Raw genomic sequence first — 10,606 nt, 5'->3', positions numbered from 1 at the left:
TTGAGAACTAGGGACTGCCCTGTGGGGTGCTTTGCATCTCTTTATACCTTCACAAGGACTTTAAGAGCATGATACCATTGCCCCCATTTCATAGATGAAAAAACTAAGGCTCAATAGGTTATGTAATTTTTTGTCCAAGTTTATAGAAACTCATAAAATGGGGCATCCAGATGAGAAGGCAAGACTCTCTGGTCTTTAAAAAGTTCTGTGGCCACAGGGTACCCGTGGCCACTGGGGCCGTTCCCTGGGAACAAGGGGCTCTGGAGATGGGTACTTCTTCCTACATTTAGAGGATTTCTCCTGAAGTTTGACTCCTTCTCCTGCCTGGCTGGGCTCAAGCAGGAAGCCAACTTAGATCCTCAGACGCCTTCCCATAGTACAAAAGGTTTGGAGGTTGGCAGAACGGATGAGGAAGCCCGAAAGGGGGCCCAGCTGACCAGATAAGGTACATGTGGTCACTGGGGCCGTTCCCTGGGGACAAGGGGCTCTGGAGATGGGTACTTCTAGCTCAGGGCATCACTGGATTGGAGCTGCCCTGTCTCCCAGCTCAGCTGGGCCAGCCCCCTTCTTTGTGCTCAGTTTTTTCCCACAGCCCGGCATGGGGGTGCTGAGATCCCGGGCCCACTCCCCCCTGCTGGGAAGCACCCCATCAAGCCCCACCATAAAAAGCTTGAGAATGGAGGAGGGAGTTGTCCTCACTCTGAGGAGGCCTCGGCACCCTTCTCCCTTTCTGGGGAACAAGAAGCTTGCTAATGGCTCGGGCCCCTTCCCCAGCCCCTGGCCCCAGCCCTGGCTCCCCCACACAAAAAGCTGCTTTACATGAGAAGAGCAGGCTGGCCTGGCCTTGCCCGGGCACTCAAAGAGGCGGTAGCCCCTGACAGCCGAGAGACTGCCCCCTCCCCCACACTGAGGCCTCGTTTAGTTGCAATTAGCAATTCTTTGCAACCCACGGGGTTGAGGGGGACAAGCGCCTTCACCTCTGAAACCCAGCCTCTGCCCCTTCCAGTCCCCTTCTCACTGCCCCATCTCTAGCTCTCAGACTGCTATGTTGGCTTCATTGGAATTGTTCAAAGACTGAAGCATCCAGAGGGGCCAAACCAAGGGTGGGGGTGGGGTGAGGCTGGGATGGTCTAGGCTGAGGGACCCCCTCCGCAACCCGCACTGCCTCTTCCCTGTACTCCTCCCACCTGCCCCCTCCTCCCCACCCCTGCTCGAAATTAGGCTTAGCTTTGGGGCAGTAGGAGGGGAGAGATGGAAGGAAGAGAAGGTTTTAGAGATTTGAGCACAAGGAGAGGGTGCGATGGTGCTATAGGGCTGGGGGGGGCGGGGGGAGGCTCTGCCTCAGTGAAGTCAGGACTCACCTCTCCCCTGGCTGGCCCAGCCCCTGCTGCTACAATTTGGATGGTGCAGCCCAGAAAATGAAAACCTAGAGATAGAATGTCAGGACCCCTTTTAGGTCCCCACAATCCAGCCCTTGGTATCTGGTCTCTGCAGGGAAGAGGTCATGGTACAAGCGAGGGAGGGAGAGGGGAGAGGTCTCCAAGCCCTTTATCCCCAAATTAGTTGTTTCCTCCTTTCCATCCAAGTCTCTGGAAGGCTTTTTCTGTCACCAGTAGGGGGAGCCCTAGGTAAGTGGGGGCTCCCAAGCCTGCAAGGAGTGGGGATATTCCGCTAGGTCTGCGCACTTCCCCACACCCACCTGGATCTCCTTTCCCCGTGGAGAAGAGTGAGCATACCCGGAAGAGAAGAGCTCGTACTCTAATGGGATTCTGTCCCGGCTTTAAAGTGTATGCGGGGGCTGAAAGGAGATGTCCAACACGGGTTCAGCGGTGATCAAGTGATGAGGCAAGGGTGCGGGACCAAGGGAGTCTCCTCTCCAGTGCAGCTTCCTTTTGGAGGAGTTGAGGATTCCTGGTTCGCACAGTGGTGGTGGTGGGGCCTCTCCTGGGGGGTCGTCCGGGTTTATGAAAGGAACAGGACAAGGGTGAGTTACAGGCAGAGCTGGGGGTTCATGGTCGAGCTGCGACGAACTGGGTTCTTTGGGTAGCCCTCTCCCATTTTCAGTGTCAGCATTACACTGCCCAGGCAAATGCGGAGGGGGGCATGGAATAGAAACAAGTATCCGACCCCTTTACTAACCTCCATCGGGCTCTCAAAACTCGCATCCTGAGAACCTCACGCCACAACCAGGGAGGAGACTGAGATCCAATGGAGGCCCCAGGTGGTTCTAGAGAAGGAATCGCTCAGCTTTGATTCTTGTGGAATTTGCGCATAGCCCCCCTTTCCCTTCAGAAACCCCTAACCTCTGTTTGGAAAGAAAAAAATGCCCCATAAATGAAGAAGGGATGTGACTTTCCACCCAGAGCCGAGGGGCCCAGGGAGACAAAGGGGCCAAAAGGAAAGTGAAGTCCTTGCCCCAGGGAGAGATGCAGGGCTGCACTCCTCTTGCGTCTAAGACCTGTCTAAAGAGGGTTCCCCTGTCCTGCCTGGATTCTAGGTCCTCAGGAGGGCTGGCGGCTGCTAGGCGTATCTGGGCACCTGGGATCCTGCCTTCTTCAACAGCTCACGTGCGTGGGTCTCTGGACCTGCAGAGCCTGGGAGGCCCTCATGGCCACCTACCTCCCCTGGGAGGAAGGAATTTAATGGGGGTCAAGTGTTGGAGCTCTGGGCAGGAAGCAGTTGTGAGCCAAAGGCAGGAAATTCTCCTCAAGAGCCATCCTCCCACAAGCCAGACTCCTTAAAGGAGTTTGTTCACTGCACTCCCCTCCTGGAGCCGCAAGGAGGGAGGACCTGGGAAGGGGAGAGAAAGCGGGGTGGAGGAAGGAGGAGGCAGGGCCTGCCACTCACTTCCCGCCCCCTCTCCCATCCCTGCTGGAGCCTCTTGCTGGCAATTTCCCCAGCCCTTCCAGGCCCTCCCAACCTTGGGGGTCTGGAGCTCCATCCTGCTGAGGGCCTTTGGCCCCACAGGCGAAGTCCCCCCACCTTACAGGTCTGCCAGACTTGGCTCCCCCTACTTATCCTGGGAACACTAGATGCCCCAGCCTCTCTGGTTGACTTGGGGGTCCCCTCTTTGCAGCTTTGGCCTCTGCTGTCCCCATTGCTTTTCTCTCCAGAGCCAAACCCTTCAGATCTTTGGAAGTCTGACCTGAAGTTGCTTCCATGGTGAAATGTCCCTGGTTTCCTAGGCCACTTTGTTCTCACTTCTCAGGTCACAAACCATATTTTCCCTTGTTTTACAATTATTTGAGATCCCGTCTATCTTTTCACTGGACTGAGAGCTCCTAGGACTCTGCCCCATCAAAATAGAAGGCGAGCTGCTTATGCCATTTAAAATATTCTAGTAGCCACATTTAAAAATTTTTGTATTTATTTCTCTATAGAGAGAAGGAAAGAGAAAGAGAGGGAGGGAACATCAATGTGTGGTTGCCTCTCACACACTCTCTCCTGGGGACCTGGCCCACAACCTAGGCATGTGCCCTGAGAATCAAACCGGTGACCCTTTGGTTCTTGGGCCAGCACTCAATCCACTGAGCCACACCAGCCAAGGCCTAGTGGCCACATTTTTAAAAAGTAAAAAGAAATATGTGAGGCCCTGGCTGGTGTAGCTCAGTGGATTGAGCGCAGGCCCGTGAACCAAAGCATAGTTGGTTTGATTCCCAGTCAGGGCACATATGTGGGTTGCAGGCCAGGTCCCCCGTATGGGGTGTGCTAGAGGCAACCACACACTGATGTTTCACTCCCTCTCTTCCCCATCTCTCTAAAATATATAAATAAATAAACAAATAAATATGTGAGATTAATTCTAATAGTATATGTGATTTAACCCAGTATAGCCAAAATCTTATATTCAAATTAAGCGTTTGGAATTTAGTGTGTATTTTACACTTACAGCACAACTCAGTTTGGCTCAGTCCTGTGCTCAGTGGCCACGTGGCTGGTGGTCACATCAGAGAGCACTGTATTGAGATCAGAATGGAGGCCCGGGTGTACACTGAAAGTCTGGATAGCATCTTGTTTAAAAAGCCCAGTTACTGAAACCAGGCTGCTTGAGCCTGAGTACTAGCTCAACTGCTAGCTGTGTCCTTAGATGTGTCCCTTAACCACTCTGTACCTTAACTGTCTCATGGATAAAAATTGATCTGACAAGCGCCAGACGGTTGTTGCGAGGATTCTGGGAAGAACAGCTGGCACACAGTAGGTGCTCAGTAAAGGTTAGCATCTTTTCATCTCTGTGTGATGCTAACCTTGGCCCCCTCAAATTAGTGAAAGACTGAATGAAATAGTTCTTTGCTCTGCCAAAGATCAAGGCGAAATAAGCTGGGCAGAGCGAGCGAGTTTTGTCTGGAGAAGTTGGAACAGGACTGAGGGAGGAAGGCTGTGGGTGGCTGGCTGGCGGGAAGCTCCAGGTTTACAGATGTGCTGCCATGGACTTTGGAAACAGTAACAGAGCTGCATAAGGCTGCGATGATTCATGGCTGAAACGAAGCTTCTGGGGTTCAAAGTAGGGAGGTCTAAAGCCCTGGAAATGTCACAGAAGGCCTTATGGAACAGGGTGAGGTTTGGAAAACCAGGCAGCAACGGGTGATAGGAGTTTGTAGAGTGCGTGGAGAAAGAGACAGGCTGGGACAAATGGCCTTTGCAAGTACCCTGCCTCCCTCCCTTAGGTAGGAGTGGGTCTCCTCGAGAGAAGGGTCTGAGAGCTACATTTTGAGGCTACAGCGCCCTCTGCTGGATTTAGAGACCTAAGGCAGCAGCAATAATGAAGGGTGCTGCAGTGTAAGGACAGGAGTGACCAAATTCTGTGCAGGGAAAGTTTTGTGGCAAATACAGACCTTCCTCATCTCTAGACAGTTCCGAGAAAGCCACACAATCAAAGTCCCTTGACAAGAATGTAGGAAGTTTATGTAAAATGAGCAGTTCCTAGTGTAATGGCCTATTGGATCATCTTTATTTTGCTCAGTTGGCGTAGATGTTTACGATGTTAATTTTACATCATGATCTTTTGGACTTACAGTGCTGTGAGAGGCAAGTAATAACGAAATTATTATTATTATTATTAGCAGCAGTAGCAGTAGTAGTAGTAGTAGTTAATGCTGATGTATTCCTACTGTGTGCCAGGTACAATTATTTTGTGGATGAGGAACTGAGGCACAGAGAAGTTTACATCACCTGCCTTTGTGACTCAGAGCAGACAGATGCCAGCGCCAGACTCAACTGCGCCCTCTGGCTTCGGAGTGTGTGCACTGAACCATCGGGCTACCTGCCGCTCCCCTGGGATAATCAAGGCTACTTCCTCCTTATGTGAGAGATGGTGCGTCCGGGTTCTCCTTGAACGTAGACCTTTCTAGTTCTGTTTCTGATCCACTGAACACTGGCCAATTATATCTTTTTTTTAACCAGGGCTAACCCTTGTTGATTTCTTTGTGCACTGAGTCCATGGCAGGCACCGTGCTGAGCACGCTGCTGGGTGATCTCCCTGAAGTCCCGTAATGGCCCTGCGAGGTGACGGCTGTTTATTGATGGGCAGGTGTAAGTCATAACACATGATTTAATGGCTTAAAACAACACACATTTATTACCTCACAGTTTCTGTAAGTTAGAAGTCCAATCATTCCCAGCACAAGGAGAAAGAGGTTTTCTTTTTCTTTATATTGTATCTGTATGGGAAGATGGATGTTAACTGAAACTCTGGTGGTAATCATTTCACAGTATATGTCAACCAAACCATCATGCTGTATGGCTTAAACTCATTCATTTATGTATGTCCATTATTTCTCAATAAAACTTGGAATGAAAAAAAAAAGTCCAGGCATGTCCTCTGCTCAAGGTCTCACGTGGCTGCAACCAAGGTGTTCTTATCTGGCCGTCTGACTGGAGAAGAAATGTTTCTGAATTTAATCAGATTATTGGCATGGTCTATTCCTCCAGGGTCTGAGGGTCTGTTAGCTGAAGGAAGTTCTTTTCTACCTGGGCTTTCCCCATGTGTCCAGTCAGGGTCCTCCAGACAAAAAGCTCCATAGGGTGTGTGTGTGTGTGATTTATTCCAGGAAATTGGCTTACACAATTGTAAGGGCTGGCAAGTATGAACTTCACCCACATTACCAAGAATAATCTCCTTTACTTAAAGTCAACTGATTGTACCTGGCCCGCATGGCCTTGATGGTTAGAGGGTCATCCCATAGCCCAGAGATCGCTGGTTTGGTTCCCGGTCAGGGCACATGCCTGGGTTGCAGGCTTGATTCCCAGTCCCCATTTGGGATGCATGCAGGAGGCGGCCAACTGGTATTTCTCTCTCTCTCTCTCCCTCTCCCCACCCCCCTCTCCCAAATGAGAATAAAATAAACTTTAAAAAGGATGGGAGTAAGACAGAAAACTGTACTTGAACAACAATTACAATTAAAAAAATTAAAAATTAAAATAAAATAATAAACTTGAGAAAAATTAGGTCAACTGATTATAGATATTAACTATGCCCACAAAATATTTCCACAGAAACACCTAGATAAGGGTGATATTGAATAACTGGGTATTATAGCCCAGCCAAGTTGACACTTAAAACTGACCATCACACCTAACATAGCCACTTGAATTGCCAAGCCAGCAACTCACTCCAGAGTGGGGAGTGATATCCCATCCACTTTGCCATGTTCTCTAAAGTTAGAAGCAAGTTGTGGGTTCTGCCCACAATACAGGGAAGTGAACACCAGGAGATGGGAGCATCTTAAAAGTCTGCTTACCGAAGATGCTAAGACTTAGAGAGGTTAGGTAAGGCTCAGGGTCATGCAGTGGTAAAGCTGGTGGTATGTTAATGGCTCTGCAAGAAACCCTCCCACTCTGCTTCTTGCCGGTTCCATTGCCACATTCTGGTTCACGTATATGCCAGGGTTCCCATCCTTCTGTCATACTCTTTCCCAAAAGAACTTGGCCTCTTGTTGTTTCGACTGTCATATGCAGGCTGAGGGTACCAACTCTGGTCCTCCTGGCTTCAGACTATCTGGTTCTTATCTTGTTTCCCCTTGGGGGCAGCACATCTCAAATAGCATGGTGAGAAGACCCTGGTCTGGTGTCAGCCTTGGCTCAGTCCCCAGCTCTTTGAGGATCTTGGCAAGTGGGTGGGCCTCTGCCTCCCATCGCCTGGACCCCTCCCTTCTCACGTCCCCACACATGACCTCCTCCATTTGTTCTCAGGTCTGCCCACCACTCCTCACTGTGTTTCAGTGACATCTCCAGAGCAGCTCTCTGCTACTTTCATGTCCCCTTTCAATCCGTTTTGCACAGCAGGTGGAATGAGCGTGCATTCCACTCCTGAAAACCTGTCGGTGACTTTCTGTTGCTCTTGGCAGGCACAGTGAGCTCCTTAGTCTGACCCACAGGTGACTCTCCCTTCATCAGTCATTTATGTTGCACATTTTAATTCTTTTGTCAACCTCACTAGACATGATTATTATTGTTTTCATAGTCAATGCTTGTTTAGATTTATATACATATCTTTATTCCTCACTTCTTTTTAAAGTTATTTTTATTGATAAATTTGCCATTTTAAGTGTAAAATTCAATAGTTTTTAGTATGTTCACATGGTTGTACAACAATTACCACTATTTAATTCCATAACATTTTTATCACCCCAAAAAAGAAATCCTTTACTCATTAGCCATCACTCACATATCTTTCTCCCCCTAGTCTCTGGCAACCACTGTCTACTTTTTGTCTCTATGGATTTGCCTGTTCTCCATTTTGCATAAGTGGAGTCACCTTTCGTGTCTGGCTTCTTTCATTTAACACAATGTTGTCGAGGTTCATCCATGTCATAGTGTGTATCAGGTCCTCACCCCTAATTGTGGCTGAATAATATTATGCTGTCAGGATGGACCACATTTTGCTTGTTCATCCCTGACTTGGGTTACTTCCACCTTTTGGTTATTATAAATAATGCTGCTGTGCACATTTGTGTAGTCTTCATCCCTTCTTGCATCTCAGGCCTTTTGTCTGGGGTCACTTTCTTTCTGTCTGAATTTGCATCCTTTAGAATTTCCTTCCCCAAGGCACTGCAGAGAACAAACTTTCTTTATTTTTACTTGTTTGAAAATTCACTCCTCGACTCTACATCAGAAGTTTGTTTTTTCCAGCACATTCAAGACATCATCCCACTGTCTCCTGGTTTCTATTATTGCTGTTGAGAAGGCTGTTGTTAAGATTTTCTTTCTACATTTGGCATTATGACTTTTCATTGTGCTGTATCTACCTGTGAGTTTTGTTTTATTTATCCTGCTTGGGATTCTTTGGGTTTCTAGAACCTGTGGGCTGATGCCTCATCAGTACTGGAAAATTCTCAGCCATTATTTTTGCAGATCTTCCTGTTGTCACATTCTCTGGTCGTTTCCTTTAGAATTCTGACTAAACTATGTTGGACCTTTTCAATATCTCCCAATCTCTTGTCTCCTTTTCCCCCCTTTTCTGCATTCTGAACTATTTCTTCTGCTCTATCTTCCAGTGCCTTTCTGGGATCTACTTTCCCTGAGGCTTTGCCCTGGAAGTTCATAACTCTCTTCCCAAAAATCTGGGGAAGAGTGATATTGTTCAAGAGATATAAAAAAGTCTTTCATATAGCATTCGTAGTTGTTGTAGGTAGGAAATCAGCCCGAATAACTTAGCCCATTATTCCGGGAAATGGAAGTCCTATCGTCCTCCTCATTCCCCCTGCTTGCTATATCTCCTCCCTGCCTGGCTCCCCAAATTGAAGCCATTCTCCGGGGACTTCCTCCAATTCCAGCTTTTCCACCAGCCCTTCCTCTTCCTGCCCCTTTTGAGCTTTCCTGCCCCAGAACTAGAACTGTCATTCCGCGGCATCAACTGGAGACTTCTCTTGCATTGTTGACTCAATAATAACTTAAGGATTAATTTATTGTTTCCTAGACTAGACTGATCAGCTCAGGGGAGGTGGGGATAGCCCCAAACAGTGGTTTCAAATACTGGCAAATCAGAGGGTTTAGTGAGGATGGGGGAGGTTTGGGATCAGTAGGTTAGAACCCCTTTCTGGTGTCTGACCAGGCATTTGGGGGTGCAGGTTAAGATCCTTTCCCCCAACACTGCTGCATAAAACCCCTACTGTGCCCAACGGACCTCCTTCCCGTAGCTGCAGGCTGCTGGGAAAGGGAGCTTCCCGCCTGGATACCCCATTTCTGAGCTACTCTTGGGGCAGGTGAGGAGTCCCGAAGGCCATTGCATTTCCTTCGTGCGACGGTAGGTGGCAGCACACGCATTCTCATTGCAGCCTGGAGAGCAGTGCGTGCGCTGCTGGGTTCAGTCAGAAGCCAGCAAGGTACAAAGCAATGCGGTTGCTTCAAGTTGGACCTCCTTTTAGTCCCCAATGCCCAAAATAGAGTACAGTAAACAACCTCTTCTCCAATCCTCTCCCTGTCCCCTCTGTCACCTGGCCTCACTCTAGGCGATCCGCACCGAAGTCCAGTTTCCAGTGCAGTGTTCTTTGCCCTTTTTGGACCACCTGCTGAAATGCTCTGCCCCCGCCCTCCCCACTTTTTTAAAACACCTTCGCCGGTTTTCTTAAAACCTTCACCAGAGAGTGTGTTTATTGATTCCAGAGCGAGAAGAAGGGAGGGAAGGGAGGAGAGAGAGAAGCACTGATTGGTTGCCCCCTTATGTGCCCTGACCTAAGATCAAACCCACAATCTTTTGGTGTCTGGCAGGACGCTCCAACCAAGAGAGCCACCTGGCCAGAGCCAAATGCTTGCTCTCTCAAGCCACTCTCTTAACCATTCTCAGCTCAAAATATTTTTTTTTGTTTTTGTTTTTTGAATTGATTACAATGACCTTAAACTTTATATATGATAATACATGCCAAGAGAAGTATGCAAAAGAAGAGAGTGGGCATTAAAACAAGTGTAGAGTTTCGAGTACAGAGCCCTGTGCAACAGGCCTGGGCCCCTGCCCGGCACCATCTGCCCCAGTTTACAGCAGCCTGCTCTCAGCTCAAATGTCACCTCTTTTAGAGGCGCGTCACCTGATTGTTGCTGAATTTAAAGTAGCCTCACCGGTTCCTCTTTGTCACTTCACCCTCAATCACATCACCTTTCCAGCCCCTGGCCATATCTGAAATAATGTCATTTGTTTACTTGGGTATTGTTTCTTGTTCCCTAAGCCCCTCAGGGAGGGACCTGTCTTGTCATACCCTCCAGCACTTAGACCAGGGCTGCTTCAAACCAGACACATGATAAATATTCGATGAACAAAGGAAAGAATATGCTGAAGAATGCACTCCAGGAAGTTGGCCTAGCATAGTGGCCACCGCCCACAGGGGAGTCCTATGACCCGCAAGGCTTTTTCTTTTTTTCCTTGTTACCAAACAGGCACCAGCCGGATCAGAACTGCCTCAGGCTGGCCTGTAGTATGCGGGTTTTTAACTTTATGCAGGAAAGATTTCACAACACTAGTCCAGGTGATTCTTAGAGTATGTTTATGAAAGCTGGGCACAGTGAAACAGAGGAAAGGCTTAGGGTGGAAGAAGTAATAGGAGAGAGCCTAGGCGGGGCTGCTTTGGCTCCCCTGGCAGTCAGGGAAAAAGGTGGCCCTGGGCACAGCGTCATGGGG

The sequence above is a fragment of the Artibeus jamaicensis genome, unplaced genomic scaffold (genome assembly GCF_021234435.1).
Source record: "Artibeus jamaicensis isolate MK-2021 breed Jamaican fruit bat unplaced genomic scaffold, CSHL_Jam_final contig_2259, whole genome shotgun sequence".
NCBI classification, from domain to species: domain Eukaryota; kingdom Metazoa; phylum Chordata; class Mammalia; order Chiroptera; family Phyllostomidae; genus Artibeus; species Artibeus jamaicensis.
This window is presented reverse-complemented; position numbering follows the sequence as displayed.